General features: G+C 40.5%; 1 long non-coding RNA gene across 1 annotated transcript in view; it reads left to right on the forward strand.

Moving 5' to 3' along the window:
• The first annotated feature begins 1,521 nt into the window (after positions 1–1,521).
• Positions 1,522–23,094, forward strand: part of LOC129269890 (uncharacterized) — a 30,774-nt gene continuing 9,201 nt past the window's right edge. Inside the window, exons 1-2 of the long non-coding RNA XR_010294832.1 lie at positions 1,522–1,700; positions 9,768–9,927. This is a non-coding gene — a long non-coding RNA (uncharacterized LOC129269890). The remainder of the gene's footprint in view (positions 1,701–9,767; positions 9,928–23,094) is intronic.

Genomic DNA, 23,094 nt, shown 5'->3' on the forward strand with positions numbered 1-23,094 from the left:
GTTCAATCACTGGCGTACAGGGAGGGGGGTGGTCTTGGTTCCACACCCAAGGGGAAATAAAAAAATATATATAGAAGGCAACGTAATGAAATGAATGGAAAACAATGAAATATGTTATTTGCTTAATATAGGAAAATCTGTCACGTAATTTGAATTTAATTTCAAAAGGCAATTTTTTTTCTACATTGCTATGTTGTGTCCCCTCAAAATGTGTAGTTCATTAGGCAACTGCGTTGAATTAATGTTGTGTAAAAGCTATATACTGTATATACCCGTGATTATAGCTGCAATCTTATGTGGACCCTCTCGCATAGCACTTGCGTACAGATGGAATAGTTAGGTCATGGCCCCCAAAAGTTCTACAACCAAGAACAAAAATGTAAGATATGATGTTATTTACTGAATTAAGTGTTAAGAAATATTTCAAAGTTAGATTCCCATGAAAAGGTGATTTTTTTCTCGCTCAATTCGCTCGCTCGGCACATATGTTAAGCAGGTTTTGGCACATGCGCCATACTGTGCTCCTCTTTTTTGTGCACAATCCTGTTCACGGTGGCGTACAGAAAAAAAAAAGGAAAGAGAGAAGTGTGAAATATGATACTATTTTCTAAATATTATGTCAAAATCTATCACAAATTTGGATTTTTGTAAAAAAGATGTCAAAATTTTTGCTCGCTCGCTCGCAACTTGTTTTAAAAGATAAATTCTGTCCATTACGCCATATCTGATGGCCCCCTCAAAAATTTTGCCTGTTCATACTATGATATGACCGGGAAATTTTTGGCTCTTGGCCCCAACCTCCCCCCCCCCCCCGGCCCCGACCCCTGTTATTGTGCATATTTTTTTTTTACAGCCATTATAATTCTTTAACGTTGACTCTGTCATAATCGCTCTGAGATTTTCTTTTAATTTCCTAATTATATTTTTATATTAGAAAATAATGATGCAATGATAAATATAATACATTTTTAAAAGTGTTATCCAATTCCAGTCTTTGTATTATGTTTCGACATTGAGGGGCGGGGGAGGTGATCGAGGCCAATTAACCACATGCATAGAATTCAAATATGCACGTATCGGGGCGTGTTTTGAAACCAAAATCAGGATTTATAAGATTAGGCTCAAAAGAAAATAATGTGATGTTCACAAACCATAGAGATGTCAATATAATCCTTTTCTATGAGACGCACGTAAATGATCATCCTCCCCTCTCTCCCTCTTTTTCATTTTACAATTTAATCCGCACAAACTTCATCGTGTTAACACATTTCATATTTCATAGCCTCCTCATAGTTACATATCCATAATAATTAAGATTGACTTTTAGAATTCGGGAAGTTACATAATGTTAAGAAAGTCATGCTTTATTTCACTTCTATCCCCAACTTATATCACATCCTATCCTACAATCCTACATGTACATCCTACTCTATCCTCAGGGAGAAATACAATTTCCCTTAAATTGTTTGCACCTTTTTTGGAGACGCAATAGGCCTACTCCCGTATTTTTTCCAGTTCTCCTTCTTTTTGGTCGCAGTTTCAACGAGCGTTGTGTGAACTAGAAGTGCCAGTTCCAGCAGAAAAGAGAGAGTTTAGTCTACCACGTACGGTACCAGAAACAAGGACATGACACCAATCTTGATATTATCATCTAGAAAGTCTACATGGAATGTCTGGAGTGAGCAGTTATTGGTATTTAGGTGAGTTATGATCCAAAAGACATGAAAGAGGCATTAGATTTAGGCCTTTATTATTAGGGTGACCAGATTTCACAAAATGAAATGCGGGATTACGGGACAATACGGTAACGTTAGCTCATTGTGATAAAATATATAACGAATTGGAATGGAGCATGAACGAAAGAATGAAGGAGAATTAAAGAAAAGATGAAAGAAAGAGATGAATTGAGAATTAAAGAAAAAATGAAGGAAAAATAAAAAAAAGATTGAAAGAAGGATGAAAGAAAACTTGACTGAAACTGAAAGAGAGAAAAAAGGTTCCCATCATTCTTTGAATTGGATATAGAAAGAAAGGAAGGGAAGATAGACAAAATAAAGGAGAGAAAATAAATAAAGTAAGAAAAAAGGAGGAGGAAAGAAAAATGTTTCCTTCATTTGAAAGAACAGGAAGGAACGGAGGGAAAGAAAGAATTAAGGGAAAGGAATTGGAAGGAAAAATAAAATAAAGAACAAAAGAAAGGAGGAAAGAATGAAGGGAGGAGAGAATGAAAAAAAAAACTAACGATAAGGAAAAGGAGAGGAAGGGAGAAGGAAGCAAAGAAGAGGAAAGAAAGAATGAAGGAAATGAAAAAGGGAATTTAATAAAGAAGGCAGGTAAGAGAAAGAAGGAAAGAAAGGAAAATAAACAGAGAGAGAGAAAGGATCAGGAAAGAAAGATAGGAAATAAGATAGATGGAACTAAAAAGGGCAAGCAGGACATAAAGAAGGATAGAGAAGAAAGAAAGAGGAAAAAAGTTCAAACTTCAAGCAAACAAAAACAATCCAATCATCTAACAAAAATCATAATGATATTTGGTGTTTTTAAACATATTTTTAAAATTTCTAAAACTAAAATGTTTTAGAAATGAATAAAATTTAAAGGAGAATGAAACCCTTGAAACCAGCTGAATCCATATCAAAGAGAAAAATCAAAGAAACATATTGTTGAAAGTTTGAGGAAGAATGAATGAATAATAAGAAAGTTATGAGCATTTGAATATTGAGATCACTAGTGCCATGTAGATCCTCCCATCGGCAATGCGACCAAGATCTGTGATATCACACACGTACAACTCCCTCATTACTTTAGTACTTATTTCACTTATATTCTCACTTTTATAGAGTCTATCACAAGGTGAGGTGTTCTCTTTATGAGATGACAAATACAGAGGTTTCACAACATTATATCATTGATGAATCGTTTGTCATATGATTAGAATGAGCAAAAAGAGATGTTTTGGGGTATATTTTCAGTGTCCAAATGGGAGAGTTGTACGTGTGTGACATCACAGATCTTGGTCGCATTGCCAATGGGAGGATCTCCATAGCATTAGTGATCTCGACATTCAAATGCTCATAACTCTTTTATTGCTAGTCCTATTTTACTCAAAGTTTTGTTGATCTTATTCTTTGATTTTTCTGCTTTCACTAAAGCTAACTTGCTCCAAGAGTTTCATTCTCCTTTAAAAGTGAAAAATTATGAACTTAAAAATTAGATGAAACATCGCAGCATCATACACAACAAGACTGAAAACGAAAGGTGAAACAATACAACTAGGTCTGTTATGAGAACTCAAGAACTTGTTCCTCCAATTACATTTCCAAATTGTCAGTCATTTAAGGTCATTGAACTTTGGCCATTTTGGAGGTAATTATTATAACTTTCAAAGTTTATAGGTATATACACAACAAAAAAAGTAAGTCCCCCCTAAATCAAAATGCTCTAATTTTTTAACGGAATAATTTTGAGATATAATATTTCGTAGGTGGTTTTTTACACTCACTAAGCAACTCCTGGGGGAAAATGAGATTGATCGGTTGGGTCATGCATGAGTAATCAAAGATTGAATTAGAATTCCCATTTTTGAAAGTCACAAGAGACATTTTTCAGATTGTGTAAATACAAAGTTGGGCAAAGGTTGTTTTTTGGTGAATGTTATGATGTCAACGTTGTTTTACTATCCATCATTGATGAGCCACTCCACACAAAATTTTTATAACGTATGTTCATGCTTGAGTGAGCACTTTTTTTGTGACATATCATCTCAGGGGTTTTATGGTAGTATCCTCTGTAACTTGTTAAAACATGTCAAAATTGGAAAATGTTAGTGGCTCCCCTCCCTCAATTTCTCGGCACCTCTCCACTTTCAAATTCTGGAATTTGTCCATAAATTCAACTGATACTGAGAAATTATTAGGAAAAGAATACATTTATGCAGTTAAAGGGGATTAATTCCTAAGTTTTCGAGTGTGATCACTCAACCATGACAGTGTAAAAAGTTCGGAGAGTGTGTGGTGATAAAAATGATGGATGATAAAAACAACACCAGTTAAGTTACATTTGAAACTGAATTCGCCCCCATTATTCACTTTATAACCCCTCAAAATGAGTCTGTGACATTGAAAATGCCCCATTTCCCCCTTTGAGGCGTGCTCACTCATCCATACGTAAACAAACAAATCAATTTCATTTTTGCATGGAATTTTGCCCATAGGTTGATAAACATTACTGCCAAATGATACTGCTAAAGACAGCTTTGAAAAAAAGTTCCACCACATTGAATAAGGGATTACTTATTCCTAAACATATGCATCCATAGTGTACACAATGTCTATGAGAGAGGAAGTCAACATTTTAAGTGAAATAAGGGTTTGTTTCATAGTCGGTTTTTGTTACTTCTGCTAATAGTTTTCTCATGAAACTTCGCACATGGCTTCAGAGTGACACCATCCAAAGGGCCCGCACACTTAAATAAACATTTGATACGGCACAGAGTGGGGCCAAGGCCTTGAACTTTCTTCTCATTTGCATAATTTTCTAATATTGTGTGCTCACTGAAGCATTAGGTATCGGGATTTTCATAAAAATCCAATCAAATTAACTATGCAAGAAGGTTTGTGACAGATATCCATAGTTAGCAATTGCATTTTTTCCAATAACGTAAAAAAGAGATAATCACATTCCACATGTTCATTCAAGCGTGAATGTTTAATTAAATGCCTTTGAATCATTGAAGCGTGTTAATTGGTCATGAACATAACGAAAAAAGGTTGAGAAAAGATAATTTCAGTTAGCAACTTGAAACATTACTTGCCAATGATATTTGAAAATCGTATTTTTGGTTTTCATTAAATGTTCATTGAACCATGAAATGATGAATATTGTTGAAGATACTCTTCCCAAAAATAATCGTCATCATATTCGATCATTTTCATCGATAGAAATGTGTAAAAATTCCAATAATAGCAAATTTTGACTGTGAAATTTAGCCCAAAAAAAGTTGTATCGTCTTTTAGAAAGTGCCTTAAATTACAAGCCTTCTGACTATGTTTCATGATGAGAATGTGGAATTCGTTCCAATAAACTTGAATCAAAGCCATGATATTTTGCTTGTGACTTTTAAAAAGTGACAATTTTGGGGTAATCAAGTATCACTGACCAGTCTTAGGTCGCATGATCAAGGCCAAATGTCATTTATTGTCAGTGAACGTAGTATTGTATCTTTATATGAATGGTGTTTTTTGTGAATAATTATTTTATAGTAGTTTTCAAAATCAGCACTGCTGAAATATTGAATCGCGCGATGCAGGTGAGACTGCCAGAGGCACTCCACTTGTTTGTACATAAAATGTCACATTATAAAAAAGAAATTACATTCAAATTTACGAAAAAATATATAGTATAAAATTCAGAAATATCGTACCTTAGACCGCAGTTACCGCTAATTCCTTTCAAATGATGATCAAAACATAGTCATCTTCGATCCTTTCATTGGTCAACGTAAGTTACCATCTTGGATGACATCATCCTTACAGACGTAGTTACCAGTCCCTCTATATCGCGATTTGTGCCGCTGCTTTGCGCTTGTAGATGTGCGTGTGTTTGGAACTTGTCGCTCGCATTGATTGGCCAGGATATCGAAAATTCTAATCAGAAAGCCTTGATAAAAGCACAACTCGTTGAACGTAGAGGGCAGCAACACACAGCTGCTTTTTTCCCTCTCCGGCACAAAAATTCAAGAAATAAGTAATAAATCATCGGTAACGTATATTTTAGATATTTTCTTAAAATATGTATAGTATCAAAAGAAAGATTAGAGTCTAACGAAAATAGTGGGCCTTCGTTTAAGATAATATAATGTCATTTAGAATATTTATTTTAAAAAAATCTAGACAAAACATGGTCGCCCGAATTGGTGGACCTGATTACACATGCAGGCTCGCACTAACACACTACAGTCGGTGAATGGGGATGATTGTAAAATGTCAGAAATTGTCAAATAATTCCCCAGATTATTATTGCGTATTAATTACAAATGATACGCGCGAAGAGTAGGCGCATTGTCCATAGGAACGGTAAAAATCAATTTTACGAGATAAAAAAAAGGGAAAAATTTATAAATTTAGTAGAATTCATCAAAATTGAATTGACCAGACCCGAACCCCGCGGAAAAACAGTTGTTCATACCAAGAAATCCGATAGGAAAAGGCTTTAGAACAAATATTGGTCGTCAATCGTCGAATCATGTGCCGGAGCTCGCAGTGAAGTAGTGAGACAATCATAGCATGTTGACATCATAGAACTGATTTAGAAGAGTCAAAATATTTCGCCACCGCGACAAGAATCGGCCGTAAACTCAGTGTATGGCGGGTGGTCTGTTTCAAAAGAAGGGTGCAAAAGAGAAAATGTAAAATCGTCGCATTCGTTGTTCGCCGATATACACTACTCAAAAAAAGTTAAGGACCACTTTTTAAAACGTACATAAAGATTTTATACAAGGTGTTTTATTTCTGGAAATACCTCAGTACAACTGTCCTAAATGTCCTTAAACACGCTGTAATCAATTTCACGCATGGATGGTTTCAGTTGTTGCACAATGTCTCTCGCATCACTGCACATCCTGAAAAGTGGGCCCCGAGGGGTATCAGCTACCGACATGAAGTGGTAAAAACGAATGTCTGAGTGTCTTTCAGGCAGTTCAGTAACGAGTGTGACCACCTCCTGCAGCAATAACGGCTTCACAGCGCTGTCTCATGGAGCTGATGAGGGGATTGATGTCTCTGACGTCCAGTGCATCCCATGCAGCCTCCAGAGCCACACCCAGCTGCTGCAGTCCAAGTGGATGGGCTTCGAGCTGCTCGAGACTCCTCCCCATCATGTCCCAGACGTGCTCTATCGGGTTTAAGTCCGGGGACCTCGCTGGCCACTCCATACGCTCAATCCCCTGGCCCTCAAGGAACTCGGTCACCACCCTAGCTCGGTGGGCACGGGCATTGTCATCCATGAAAATGATGTTTTGTCCCACATTTTCTGCAAATGGCACCACTATAGGTTCAAGGACCTCATCCCTGTACCTCACTCCTGTCATTGCTCCCCCTGGGACCACGTAGAGACGAGTACGGTTGGCGTAGGTGATGCCTCCCCACACCATGACGCTGCCTCCCCCATAACGGTCATGTTCTGCAATACAGGGGTCTGCAAATCTCTCTCCTGGTCGCCTCCAGACTCTCGAACGTCCATCATTGTGGTCAAGGGAAAATCTGCTCTCATCTGTGAACAGAACTCTACGCCATTGCTGTCTGGTCCATCTGACATGCTCCCGGGCCCAGTTGAGACGAATTCTTCTGTGAGCAGGGGTGAGTGGGACACACTGAGCTGGCCGTCTGGCATGCATATTGGCTCTGTGAAGTCGGTTACGGATTGTTTGAGTGGAAACAATCACTCCAGTTGCTGCAGCGAAGTCATTGTTGAGGCGGCGTGCACTGTGAAAGCGGTTGCGGAGGCTGAGATTCGTCAAGTAGCGATCATCTCTAGGGGTTGTCGAAACTGGTCGGCCACTGCGGGGTCTCTCGGAGTATAGCCCTGTCTCTTGGTGTCTTTGATTTGCTCTGCTAATGACACTGTGTGACACGCCCATCATTCTGGCTACTCTTCGCTGACTGAGGCCAGCTTCCAGCATCCCTAGGGCTCTGGCTGTGGATTCAAATGCATTTTCTGTCTTTAGTCTCTACAATCAACAAATTGCTGACAACAGCAATGCCAAGATACAGCTGTCCAGGATGCCATCAAACACAATGAAATCAATTTCACACATGCAGTTCTTTCATGTCTCTTGCATCATTGCAATGTGCCCGTACAAAAGTGGCTTCCAAAGCATTTTCTGTCTTTAGTCTCTACAATCAACAACTTGCTGACAATAGCAATGCCAAGATACAGCTGTCCAGAATGCCATCAAACACAATGACATCAATTTCACACATGCAGTTCTTTCATGATGTCTCTGGCATCATTGCAGTGGGCCATAAGACAAGTGTCTTCCAAAGCATTTTCCGTCTTTAGTCTGTACAATCAACAACTTGCCTACAACAGCAATGCCAAGACACCACCTAAGTGAAACAGATGTAGCCAGAGCCCTAGGGATGCTGGAAGCTGGCCTCAGTCAGCGAAGAGTAGCCAGAATGATGGGCGTGTCACACAGTGTCATTAGCAGAGCAAATCAAAGACACCGAGAGACAGGGCTATACTCCGAGAGACCCCGCAGTGGCCGACCAGTTTCGACAACCCCTAGAGATGATCGCTACTTGACGAATCTCAGCCTCCGCAACCGCTTTCACAGTGCACGCCGCCTCAACAATGACTTCGCTGCAGCAACTGGAGTGATTGTTTCCACTCAAACAATCCGTAACCGACTTCACAGAGCCAATATGCATGCCAGACGGCCAGCTCAGTGTGTCCCACTCACCCCTGCTCACAGAAGAATTCGTCTCAACTGGGCCCGGGAGCATGTCAGATGGACCAGACAGCAATGGCGTAGAGTTCTGTTCACAGATGAGAGCAGATTTTCCCTTGACCACAATGATGGACGTTCGAGAGTCTGGAGGCGACCAGGAGAGAGATTTGCAGACCCCTGTATTGCAGAACATGACCGTTATGGGGGAGGCAGCGTCATGGTGTGGGGAGGCATCACCTACGCCAACCGTACTCGTCTCTACGTGGTCCCAGGGGGAGCAATGACAGGAGTGAGGTACAGGGATGAGGTCCTTGAACCTATAGTGGTGCCATTTGCAGAAAATGTGGGACAAAACATCATTTTCATGGATGACAATGCCCGTGCCCACCGAGCTAGGGTGGTGACCGAGTTCCTTGAGGGCCAGGGGATTGAGCGTATGGAGTGGCCAGCGAGGTCCCCGGACTTAAACCCGATAGAGCACGTCTGGGACATGATGGGGAGGAGTCTCGAGCAGCTCGAAGCCCATCCACTTGGACTGCAGCAGCTGGGTGTGGCTCTGGAGGCTGCATGGGATGCACTGGACGTCAGAGACATCAATCGCCTCATCAGCTCCATGAGACAGCGCTGTGAAGCCGTTATTGCTGCAGGAGGTGGTCACACTCGTTACTGAACTGCCTGAAAGACACTCAGACATTCGTTTTTACCACTTCATGTCGGTAGCTGATACCCCTCGGGGCCCATTTTTCAGGATGTGCAGTGATGCGAGAGACATTGTGCAACAACTGAAACCACCCATGCGTGAAATTGATTACAGCGTGTTTAAGGACATTTAGGACAGTTGTACTGAGGTATTTCCAGAAATAAAACACCTTGTATAAAATCTTTATGTACGTTTTAAAAAGTGGTCCTTAACTTTTTTTGAGTAGTGTATATGCGAATAGATTCAGAGTCATCGATCGAAACATGGGAATCTGATCTGCTCAATTTTATGCACAAATTAGACAAAATCTAGGTAAAACTGATAAATATTTTCGCAGATACGATGCTTAGAAAATTAGATGAGTTACTTTAAACGTGAATTAAAAATTGGTTGTCCACTTATGAGGTGGAAAGCAGGAGAAGTAAGTTATGGGGAGTGGCGACAGAAAGGATGGAGTTTACCAACTTTGACCACAAGTGCAGAATTTTTTTGTTATCAATTAGAAGGGAAAGGGAAGACAATTCACACTTTCATAATTACATGTTTTATAGTATGATGAATTATTTTTGAAAAGGAAATGTTTGAATAATATTTTGTTATTTCACTTGACATCTGCAGTCATATCACTCAGTGTACAACATGTCTGCGTTCCCTATCTTGTGTGAACTATCTTCCATCATAAATAAGAGAGCTAGTTTACCACAGACAAGGACATGACACCAATCTTGAAATCATCATCTACAAGGAATGGATAGTGTGAGCAGTTATTGATGTTTAGGTGAGTTATGATCCAAAAGATGCATTGGATTTGACATAAAACTCTTTTAAAAATCTAGTCACGTTAAACATATTACCTTGTGAAACAGAGGAGTAGATGAGCGTACAGGGAGAAGAATTTCTTTTTCACACGAATCGTTGAACCTCTGAAGTTTCAAAATGTGGATGTTTCGTAATATATTTAGCAAATACTGTGTCATCAAATTGTTAACCAAACTCATATACATTTCTACATCAAAGTAGAGAGAAGAGGTTTTTATGCTTTTGAGAAAAAAACCCTCCAAAAATACCCACAATCCCATTCTTCCCTTTTCTCCCTTTGCATTCATATTTCTCTTTCTTTCCCTTCATGTTTTTCTTTTTTTTGTAACTGCCCCCCCATGCCTCCTCACTGAGTTGTATCGTCTTTTAGAAAGTGCCTTAAATTACAAGCCTTCTGACTATGTTTCATGATGAGAATGTGGAATTCGTTCCAATAAACTTGAATCAAAGCCATGATATTTTGCTTGTGACTTTTAAAAAGTGACAATTTTGGGGTAATCAAGTATCACTGACCAGTCTTAGGTCGCATGATCAAGGCCAAATGTCATTTATTGTCAGTGAACGTAGTATTGTATCTTTATATGAATGGTGTTTTTTGTGAATAATTATTTTATAGTAGTTTTCAAAATCAGCACTGCTGAAATATTGAATCGCGCGATGCAGGTGAGACTGCCAGAGGCACTCCACTTGTTTGTACATAAAATGTCACATTATAAAAAAGAAATTACATTCAAATTTACGAAAAAATATATAGTATAAAATTCAGAAATATCGTACCTTAGACCGCAGTTACCGCTAATTCCTTTCAAATGATGATCAAAACATAGTCATCTTCGATCCTTTCATTGGTCAACGTAAGTTACCATCTTGGATGACATCATCCTTACAGACGTAGTTACCAGTCCCTCTATATCGCGATTTGTGCCGCTGCTTTGCGCTTGTAGATGTGCGTGTGTTTGGAACTTGTCGCTCGCATTGATTGGCCAGGATATCGAAAATTCTAATCAGAAAGCCTTGATAAAAGCACAACTCGTTGAACGTAGAGGGCAGCAACACACAGCTGCTTTTTTCCCTCTCCGGCACAAAAATTCAAGAAATAAGTAATAAATCATCGGTAACGTATATTTTAGATATTTTCTTAAAATATGTATAGTATCAAAAGAAAGATTAGAGTCTAACGAAAATAGTGGGCCTTCGTTTAAGATAATATAATGTCATTTAGAATATTTATTTAAAAAAAATCTAGACAAAACATGGTCGCCCGAATTGGTGGACCTGATTACACATGCAGGCTCGCACTAACACACTACAGTCGGTGAATGGGGATGATTGTAAAATGTCAGAAATTGTCAAATAATTCCCCAGATTATTATTGCGTATTAATTACAAATGATACGCGCGAAGAGTAGGCGCATTGTCCATAGGAACGGTAAAAATCAATTTTACGAGATAAAAAAAAGGGAAAAATTTATAAATTTAGTAGAATTCATCAAAATTGAATTGACCAGACCCGAACCCCGCGGAAAAACAGTTGTTCATACCAAGAAATCCGATAGGAAAAGGCTTTAGAACAAATATTGGTCGTCAATCGTCGAATCATGTGCCGGAGCTCGCAGTGAAGTAGTGAGACAATCATAGCATGTTGACATCATAGAACTGATTTAGAAGAGTCAAAATATTTCGCCACCGCGACAAGAATCGGCCGTAAACTCAGTGTATGGCGGGTGGTCTGTTTCAAAAGAAGGGTGCAAAAGAGAAAATGTAAAATCGTCGCATTCGTTGTTCGCCGATATACACTACTCAAAAAAAGTTAAGGACCACTTTTTAAAACGTACATAAAGATTTTATACAAGGTGTTTTATTTCTGGAAATACCTCAGTACAACTGTCCTAAATGTCCTTAAACACGCTGTAATCAATTTCACGCATGGATGGTTTCAGTTGTTGCACAATGTCTCTCGCATCACTGCACATCCTGAAAAGTGGGCCCCGAGGGGTATCAGCTACCGACATGAAGTGGTAAAAACGAATGTCTGAGTGTCTTTCAGGCAGTTCAGTAACGAGTGTGACCACCTCCTGCAGCAATAACGGCTTCACAGCGCTGTCTCATGGAGCTGATGAGGGGATTGATGTCTCTGACGTCCAGTGCATCCCATGCAGCCTCCAGAGCCACACCCAGCTGCTGCAGTCCAAGTGGATGGGCTTCGAGCTGCTCGAGACTCCTCCCCATCATGTCCCAGACGTGCTCTATCGGGTTTAAGTCCGGGGACCTCGCTGGCCACTCCATACGCTCAATCCCCTGGCCCTCAAGGAACTCGGTCACCACCCTAGCTCGGTGGGCACGGGCATTGTCATCCATGAAAATGATGTTTTGTCCCACATTTTCTGCAAATGGCACCACTATAGGTTCAAGGACCTCATCCCTGTACCTCACTCCTGTCATTGCTCCCCCTGGGACCACGTAGAGACGAGTACGGTTGGCGTAGGTGATGCCTCCCCACACCATGACGCTGCCTCCCCCATAACGGTCATGTTCTGCAATACAGGGGTCTGCAAATCTCTCTCCTGGTCGCCTCCAGACTCTCGAACGTCCATCATTGTGGTCAAGGGAAAATCTGCTCTCATCTGTGAACAGAACTCTACGCCATTGCTGTCTGGTCCATCTGACATGCTCCCGGGCCCAGTTGAGACGAATTCTTCTGTGAGCAGGGGTGAGTGGGACACACTGAGCTGGCCGTCTGGTTTATCTGCACAACCTGGTGAAAAAAAAGCTTTCAAATGATCACCTGCCCTGATTTAAACACAGATCAAGAGATCCTCAGTATGTCGTACATCTATCAAGTAGACAACAAAAATTACTCTAATCTGAGTCTGTTGCTCACTAGAACCGGTTAGTCCCTGTACATTCTTTATGGGCATTACTGATTTCAGCAGTTGATTAACAGGTCAAATATCTGTTTAAGTAGAATTAATTAGGAGTAGGCCTCTCATCAAGCTAACGGGCAAAGTCCTAACCATTGAACTTATGAGTATTTCTTTAAATTCTTTCTATAAACCTCCTAACCAATCTCTCTCCCTTCCCCGTAAAGCCACCTCCGATCGAGGAAATATAATTATTGGGGATTTAATCAGTCACAGCATTATCTGGGGGTATGGATAAACCAACGAGATGGAGAACTTGTGGAGAACTGGTCAGATGCAAATCAGATTGCATCACGGAACAAAATGTGAGAAGGTTGTGCTTGACCCTCTCCCGCACACTCAACATCGACCGATTGGGCTGAAGGCGAATGCAGCCATTACTCCACGCACAGTTCCCTTTCACAGACGTTTCACCCTGAAGAAAGCAATCTGGGAGCAGTTTGTCATAGATCCGAATACCTACCCACAGGATCTTCCAGCACTCCCTACTCATTACGCACATTTGGAAAGCTGTTGAAGAAATCATCACAGAAAAATATTCCACGAGGATGCCGTACAAACTATTCTCCTGGCTTGACGGATGACGAAGCTGCTGTACAATAAATATTTCAGGAGCTTTTAGAATTACCCCTTTGGTGCCGATACACTTGAATGTGGGGGGAAATAGACAACTGCCATTATGGATAGTAAAAAAAGAAAGTGACAGTGATTTAACAAATCAATGGATATGACTCACTACAGCAGAAAAGCCGGGAAAACAATTCGGATCCTTGAAAACGACTATGCGAGTCTCAAACTATACCCCTAGTGACCACCGACCAAGTGACCCACTATCTTCTTGTGTACAGTCATGGTCACCCTATTTATTGCCCGCGAAGGGCCAACCTCCCTAAAAGAGCAGAGACAGCGTCCCAACTGAAGAGTCATTTGAAAACACAAGACAATTCAGCATGAACGTCTTGTCTGCTTGTGCTATGCTATTAAAGAAAATAATGAAGAGCAACAAGGAACCTGGATTAGATGTCCTCTGTGAGCAGATCACACTTCTTGGACCTGTTGCAGCCCAATGGCTGCTGACATATTAATCGACTGTTTGCATGAGAAAAAAAATGGCAAGAGGAAATTGAGGGTAGTTGCCTAACTCGAGCCAGGCAAAGACCCAATCAGCCCAAGGAGTTACAGAACTATCTCTCTACTCTCTACTATCTACTGTCACACACACAATCCCTTTGAAAGGCTCCTGCTTAACCGCATTGCTCCCTTTGTGACTGAGTTCCTCATTCAAGTAGGCAAGATTCAGGCCAGAAAAGTCCTTTACTTATCAAGTACTGAATCTGAATCGGTACATCAGATGGTTTGAGGAAGGTCTGAAAACTGGAGAAGCCTTTGTTGACTTCTCTGCAGCTTATGAACCAGTTAATCATAGGGTAGGCCTACTTACGAGGAAAGTCATTGTGATGACAAAGGACGTCAAGTTGACAAGGCTAATTCAGAACATGTCCTCAAACCGGTTGTTTGTGAATCTCAGTGGTTCCAGCAGCAAATGGTGGAGGCAGAAAAATGGTCCCCAACAAAGAAGTGTCCTTGTCCAAATACACAAACGACCAACTAATCCACCCAAACACCAAGAGCTACCTATGCTGATGAACTGTGCATTGCCTCATAAAAGCAGAAGAGGTGGAAAAAAACATTCAGTGATGCTCTGGCATATCTGACTCTTTACTATCCAGAGAAAACCCAACTTAGCGTCTTCCACCTTAACAATAGAGATGCAGACCGGAAACTGCTGGTCAGATGGTGTTGAAACTTGAAAGTGAATGAAACACTCCAGCAAGCCTGCCTACCTTGACGGCACTCTTGCGTACAAAGAACATATTGCCGAGACAAAGGCAAAATCTGGAGAAAGGAACAACATCAAAAAGAGGCTTGCTAACACGATATGGGGAGCAGATGCCAAACCATCCGTTCAAAAGCTCTGCTGTATGCTTCAAGTTTAACCCAGTCCTGAATGCTGCTTGCTGAGCAATTTCCGACTGTCCGCTACCAAAAGAGTAAACGATCTTTACCTACTGTGTGGCACAGTCCCCCACACATAGAGGTATCAGAATGGGTGGAAAAACAAGCAAAAAAAAAAATGTCCTTCTTCCACTCTTTAACTATGAACCTTCCAAAAAGAGACTCGAATCCTTCGTTTCACTTGACTGAATCCCTTGATGGCTATGCACACAGTCAAAGGATCCCCCTATAATGGTTAAACCACCTCCAGTCTGTGACGCAAAAGCTTTCCATGTGACCTAGCGAATCACGCCCCCAGGTTCAAGTGACGAATGGTCATCCTGACTATGTCTTAATCGCCTATGGTCTGGAACAGGAAGGTGCAAAGTCCTTAATATGCAGTTCGGGGCTACAGCAGGGATGCAGACACTATCTACGACTGAGGGGAGGATCAGACAGTGCATCACCTTTTGGTCTGCACCCCCCCTACCAGAGCCGTGCGCTGCCAAAGATCTGGAGTCGTTCAACCCAAAAGCCAGATCTTGCTTGATCCCTCTACTACACAGGACTTGTGAAGTGACCCGAGAAGATGGGCACAGAGCAAATATTGCCCTTTAAAATCATGCAGTATACTATGACCAAAGGGAGCCTAGGTGTGCAGGAGTTTGTCTCTCCAAAAGGTGGCTTTTGGGGGTATGTAGATATGGGGTAAGATTGTTAGCATCGAATGTCTTTGCTCATTCACTGGCAAATTGTAATTTTCCCCTTAAAACACTAACAATCAGAATATAGGCACCTTTTCAGCAAAGTTTTAGCCTAACCGACAACCCCATCAGGAACCAATTAAGTCCCCGCCCCCTCCCCCATCCAACAACCCTTGAGCAAATAATCATTTTTTCCCCAAATGTCAGATTACCATAAATAGGTGTCTTCTACCAGTAAGATAATTAATGACAAACTTCTTCTTAGGTCACTAAAGATATCATGTCCTGTTAATGGTACAAGAATTACATGAAACTTTCCTGTGAAAAGACTCTCGTGCAGTGGCAAAGGCAGTGGCAGTTCATAGCTCTGGTAGGAGGGAGCAGACACAAAAGTGTTGTATCCTATGATCATCCTTACAGTTGCAGGTAGTTTCTCCATCCCTATTGTAGCCCCATTGGCGATTCAAACAAGATCAGGTAGGCCATTCTTCACTTGGACCTGGATAGTGATGTACTAATTCCATAGGTGAGATTGTGCATCACAGACTGGAGATTGTTAGACCAGAGTGTGACGCTTTCATGCGTGCAGAGTCATCAAGGGATTCTGTTGAGCGGAGAAAACTGTGTCTAGATTTGAGTCTCTTGGCAGGTTCATGGTTGACGAGTGGAATACTATGTTCTTGATTGTTTTTTTCTTTCATCTGTGCTGATGACTTCTCTTCTGACGTACGGTGGGGCAATAATACAGAGTAGGTAAAGATTACCCACTTCTGTTAGTCGCAAGCAGCCAGTGATGGCTCTGCAAGCTCCATTCAAGACTTGGGGTCAATATAGCACCAAGGGCTGCGTACTCAACAGTGGAGAAGCAAAGAGCAAGAGCTGTGGTACAGAAAGATTTGGCATCTGTCAATTCCCCATCTGTCTCCCAGCTTCTTCAGAATGATATTCCTTGCTCCAAATTTTGCATTTGTTTTGGCAGCATGTTCTTTCTATGAAAAAAAAGGTCTAGAATGACGCCAAGGTAGGTTTGCTTGTTACCAACTGACCCTCAGTTTTTGATCTGCTCTCTGTTTTTAAGGTGGAATACACTATAATTTGGGGGTCTTTTTGGATTGGCTCAGAGATGATTTATAGCACAGTAAGGAGTTAGACTTGCCAGATCATCACTGAGTTCGTTTTGGCACACTGATGACTGATTATTACTTTAGAGATTATTGCACAGTTCAATGTTTTCCCACTCCATTCAAGCAGTGATACAAAATTATGGCTGTAATTTAGATGTTCCAGCCTTATTATATGAACAAATCATCATTACAAATACAGATTAGTATGTTTTAGCAATACTGTAGGGGTATCATCCCAATTACATCAGTTTTAGATATATTCTCAGACATATTTATTATACCATGGATGTCTTTAAAGATTTACATTACTTGATACTTGATGTAGTGATGCCTTTGGCAGCTCATACAGAAGCTATACTGGGATGATGAATAAAGTGAGCCACTGGAAGGAGCATCATGAAGTGCAGAGATGGTGATGGATATACATAGCAATTTTGTATATGTACAGTAAAACATGCTATGCTGAGTGCAAGTAAAAACCAAGCTTTTGACTTTAAATCATTTGGGATCCAACAGGGGGCTGCATCATTCTGATGGCAGGGAGAGCAGCCTCCTTGAAACTGGACATTCCTTTGGTGTTGGCAGCTGAGCTGGGTAGGTTGTTCCAGTTCCTTATGTTGCTGGGGTGACGATAAGTGGAAGAGTTATGAAGACATGATGGTAGTGGATTTTGTGAAAGAGGGAACATTGGGCATGGATTCGGCGTGTGTGTAGTGCATCCAATTCCAATGACGTCACAAGAGATGAAGGTGATGTGGAAATCCTGTAGTCAGAGTACACGAAGCGAGCTGCTGATCTCATGACTGTGACTGTGTATGGATTCCAGGCCTCACAGCCATACTCTAGTTGGGGGCGCACTAAGGATGTGTAGGCCCTCGACTTCACATCTCTTGTACAGGAGGAAAGAGTTCAAGAGTACGACTTGCTTTCTGCCGGACGAATTGGCAATGCTTGTTCCATCGCAGATCAGAAGAAACTGTAACACCCAAGTTCTTGTAGTTGCTAACTCAAGGGATTACACTATTTATCAGATGATACTGCTGGATGTTGGGAGTGCGTATGCATGATCTAAATATCCATGGAACGAACAGTAGCGTTAGTGTAAGCCCTACAATAGTGGCATGTGTACCTGTTTTTCCCGAAGCTTTTCTCGAAGCTTTGTCGATGTCCTTTACATATGTATGCATGTTGAGAGGAATCCTTGTCTTTTCTTTCAGACATCTTTTCTTAAACTGAGTATTTAGGGCATCAGTTTTTAACAGCCGAGTCACTGACACTATCGCTGTAGCAGAAAATACCTGAAGGACAACATCAAAGACCACTTAAGCTGATATGCCTCCTCTCCATATTTAGGGACTTTTCTTGTATACCCCTCCCTGGTTGTCTCAATAGATGTGTGCAAAGATCATGACATATTACATAATGACACTTATATATACATAGAAAACATCTCCCAATTTAGTCAGCCTGTCTATCTTTAATGGTTTTCTTGTCCTTTTCTTGGCCTAATCAGGAATGATAGCTCAGTCGATAGAGCGGGGGTTTCGGATTCCGGTGACCTGGATTTGATTCCCACTTGGTACATTAGTGCTCTTTTGTAGGGCGCATCCTCATTACCATGTTACCAGGTTTTGGAGAGGACATTAAGCTGTCGGTCCTCTGGTTGTTTGCTTACAAGCATTCATGCTTCCTTAGTAATCAGGTAAACAACCATCATATTAAGGCTTAAGATCCCAAGTTTTCATACTTTCATCCCTCTGATTTCTTGCCAGTTATCAAATTGAAAGTGACATTATAAGTTCCCTGTGATTAAACTTCTGACACTTAGTAAGAGTATTAAAGTTTTTGGCTCTCTTTTATTAGATAAGCAGTTTTCAGCAGCTTCTTTTTGCCATTGCGTTAAAGTTTCAACAGAAACTTGTCGAACTCACAACTTTGGCATCTTTGGGCTACAGCCTCCACACAGACACAACCTTGGAAGTTGGACATGCATGGGTGATTAGGTATTATTTGACATAACAGATCCATTTGTAAACCATTCTATATTCACTCGAGGAAAGTGATCTGAATATGCAGCCAAAAGCCTCTGCCAGTGACTTAATTGAGTATAGGACGTCCCTGAAATTGAAAAAAAAATATCTGTATAAGCCTTAGGTGAAGACCCACTTTATGATCAAATTCAGGGACTGTGCCTGAAGAGTAGTGTTGTCCATTCTATTATATCATCAATGCTATACCTACTGTAGCACACTAAAAAATGTTTTGTACCCAGCTATGAATCCTCCAAACCATATTATTCTCTTTTTATCTTCAACATTTAACTTTCTCTTTGAAGCTGCTCTTTTATATATGATAAGTTTAAATGCCATGCTCATCGCACTGTTTAGAATTGGTAGACAAGCAATATACAAACAAGGATAAATGATTTTTTTTAGAAATAAGAGAAATGAAGTGGTGTCCTTTAATTTACCATTGCCAGTATGCATGTAGGTATATTATTGAAAGGGATGGTCCAGGCTGGATAATCTCTATATCTCAACTAAAAGAGTAAAATTCACAAAGCAAAATGGTGAAAATTTGATCAAAATCGGATAAGAAATAACAAGTTATTGAATTTTAAAGATTTGCATTATTCCGGTGAAACAGTTCTAGGTATGTCTTTATGAATATTATTAGGTGGGCTGATGATGTCATATCCCCACTTCTTCTTTTGTAATTTATTATATGAAATTAGGTTTATTCAAAATTGTTCTACCAAGAACTAAAACAATTGACAACTGATTAAGTACATTAGTTATTTATTGCCGTAACTTATTTCATCATAATGCAGACACATCATTTACGCATGTATGAAATAATGAAACATTTATGATTTCATGTATTAACATAAGAAAAAGGAAAGTGGGGATGTGACATCATCAGCCCACCTAATGAATATTCATGACGATGTGCATATAACGGTTTTTAAAAATATTGATAAACTTTAAAATTCAATAACTTTGTTATTTGTTATCCGATTTTTAAGAAATTTTCAGCATTTAGCTCTGTGAATGTTACCCTATTTATTTAGATAGAAATATTTTCAGCCTGGACCATCCCTTTAACAAATGGTACTGCACACTTAAAAGTGGATTATTTTCCTCAAGATTTTTAAGGGGAAAATACATCGTTGCTAAGGTAAATAGTGTTGCTAGGCAATGAAATTGTGTCAGTAGATAATAGTACAACTCCGGAATGCTGTTTGCCTATCGATAACAAACTATCGTTAATTTTCTCAATATTTTTACTCTAAGGCACAACTTCCTCAGCACATTTGGCCGAGATGAAGAGTGGTAACATAGCCGTTGCTAGGGAATATTGTTTCTAGGCAACACTTTTGTCTCCAAGGAAGCTATAAAATAGTCAGTTTGTTGAATGATTATTGAAAACGAGGTTGTAGGCATCTATATGATAATTGTGTCAGTATTATTGCTCATAATAAACCATTTTTCCACAGATTTGTCCAGGGAAAAGAGTGTTAACATAGTCGTTGCTATGGAAAATAGTCGTTGCTAGGCAATGAATTGGTATCCATGGGTAATATGAAATGGTCATTTTGTTGTTGTTCTATTGAAGACAAGATACTACAAGTTAATTGATCAGGTATTATTAACTCAATCAACTTTTTCACCACAAAATAGTATAAAGTATGTGACTTGTACATACGTGTTTCAATGCATGCAGTCAAAATGAACATAATATGGCGATTTGTACGATGTGAAGGGGTATGTCAGTTAGAGCTTAGCAAATTTATTTGAGGTTCGCAATGGTTAAAATGGGGGTTTTCAGTTCTTTTTATTATTTTTCAATAATACTTTATAGAATTTAATTGGTGTAATTTATTTGGTTTAATCTAACCTAGTTAAAAAGTTAAAAGTTAGGTTTGATATGGAAAAATAAGTGGTTTACTTAAGGAGCTAAATGGTTGCTAAGGAAATTTTTGTTGCTAGGCAACAGTTTCTGAGAAAATGTTCATAAAATTCATGCTAAGTTGTTTTTCAGTAATTCTTCTTACAATATATAGTGGATCTATCCTTTGAAAATAAGAAAAAATACCTGATAATTCTAATTAATGAGTAAAAAATCAATATTCACAAGAAATATTCAATAAGTATTTAAAATGGGCGTGGCTTATTCAAGGCTGGTTTCCATGGTGATGCTACACATTACGGCATTTTTAATGCCCAATTCCGAAAAATTCAGAAAATTTCCTTTAATTTGATGTATGATTTTGCTTTGATCCAGCCGGGGGGATTAAAGTCAAGAAATAAGGCATTTTTTGGTTTCTGGCCGCTCACCTATAGGGCTCTGGCTGTGGATTCAAATGCATTTTCTGTCTTTAGTCTCTACAATCAACAAATTGCTGACAACAGCAATGCCAAGATACAGCTGTCCAGGATGCCATCAAACACAATGAAATCAATTTCACACATGCAGTTCTTTCATGTCTCTTGCATCATTGCAATGTGCCCGTACAAAAGTGGCTTCCAAAGCATTTTCTGTCTTTAGTCTCTACAATCAACAACTTGCTGACAATAGCAATGCCAAGATACAGCTGTCCAGAATGCCATCAAACACAATGACATCAATTTCACACATGCAGTTCTTTCATGATGTCTCTGGCATCATTGCAGTGGGCCATAAGACAAGTGTCTTCCAAAGCATTTTCCGTCTTTAGTCTGTACAATCAACAACTTGCCTACAACAGCAATGCCAAGACACCACCTAAGTGAAACAGATGTAGCCAGAGCCCTAGGGATGCTGGAAGCTGGCCTCAGTCAGCGAAGAGTAGCCAGAATGATGGGCGTGTCACACAGTGTCATTAGCAGAGCAAATCAAAGACACCGAGAGACAGGGCTATACTCCGAGAGACCCCGCAGTGGCCGACCAGTTTCGACAACCCCTAGAGATGATCGCTACTTGACGAATCTCAGCCTCCGCAACCGCTTTCACAGTGCACGCCGCCTCAACAATGACTTCGCTGCAGCAACTGGAGTGATTGTTTCCACTCAAACAATCCGTAACCGACTTCACAGAGCCAATATGCATGCCAGACGGCCAGCTCAGTGTGTCCCACTCACCCCTGCTCACAGAAGAATTCGTCTCAACTGGGCCCGGGAGCATGTCAGATGGACCAGACAGCAATGGCGTAGAGTTCTGTTCACAGATGAGAGCAGATTTTCCCTTGACCACAATGATGGACGTTCGAGAGTCTGGAGGCGACCAGGAGAGAGATTTGCAGACCCCTGTATTGCAGAACATGACCGTTATGGGGGAGGCAGCGTCATGGTGTGGGGAGGCATCACCTACGCCAACCGTACTCGTCTCTACGTGGTCCCAGGGGGAGCAATGACAGGAGTGAGGTACAGGGATGAGGTCCTTGAACCTATAGTGGTGCCATTTGCAGAAAATGTGGGACAAAACATCATTTTCATGGATGACAATGCCCGTGCCCACCGAGCTAGGGTGGTGACCGAGTTCCTTGAGGGCCAGGGGATTGAGCGTATGGAGTGGCCAGCGAGGTCCCCGGACTTAAACCCGATAGAGCACGTCTGGGACATGATGGGGAGGAGTCTCGAGCAGCTCGAAGCCCATCCACTTGGACTGCAGCAGCTGGGTGTGGCTCTGGAGGCTGCATGGGATGCACTGGACGTCAGAGACATCAATCGCCTCATCAGCTCCATGAGACAGCGCTGTGAAGCCGTTATTGCTGCAGGAGGTGGTCACACTCGTTACTGAACTGCCTGAAAGACACTCAGACATTCGTTTTTACCACTTCATGTCGGTAGCTGATACCCCTCGGGGCCCATTTTTCAGGATGTGCAGTGATGCGAGAGACATTGTGCAACAACTGAAACCACCCATGCGTGAAATTGATAAAAGCGTGTTTAAGGACATTTAGGACAGTTGTACTGAGGTATTTCCAGAAATAAAACACCTTGTATAAAATCTTTATGTACGTTTTAAAAAGTGGTCCTTAACTTTTTTTGAGTAGTGTATATGCGAATAGATTCAGAGTCATCGATCGAAACATGGGAATCTGATCTGCTCAATTTTATGCACAAATTAGACAAAATCTAGGTAAAACTGATAAATATTTTCGCAGATACGATGCTTAGAAAATTAGATGAGTTACTTTAAACGTGAATTAAAAATTGGTTGTCCAGTTATGAGGTGGAAAGCAGGAGAAGTAAGTTATGGGGAGTGGCGACAGAAAGGATGGAGTTTACCAACTTTGACCACAAGTGCAGAATTTTTTTGTTATCAATTAGAAGGGAAAGGGAAGACAATTCACACTTTCATAATTACATGTTTTATAGTATGATGAATTATTTTTGAAAAG

This window comes from Lytechinus pictus, chromosome 10, assembly GCF_037042905.1.
Source record: "Lytechinus pictus isolate F3 Inbred chromosome 10, Lp3.0, whole genome shotgun sequence".
NCBI classification, from domain to species: domain Eukaryota; kingdom Metazoa; phylum Echinodermata; class Echinoidea; order Temnopleuroida; family Toxopneustidae; genus Lytechinus; species Lytechinus pictus.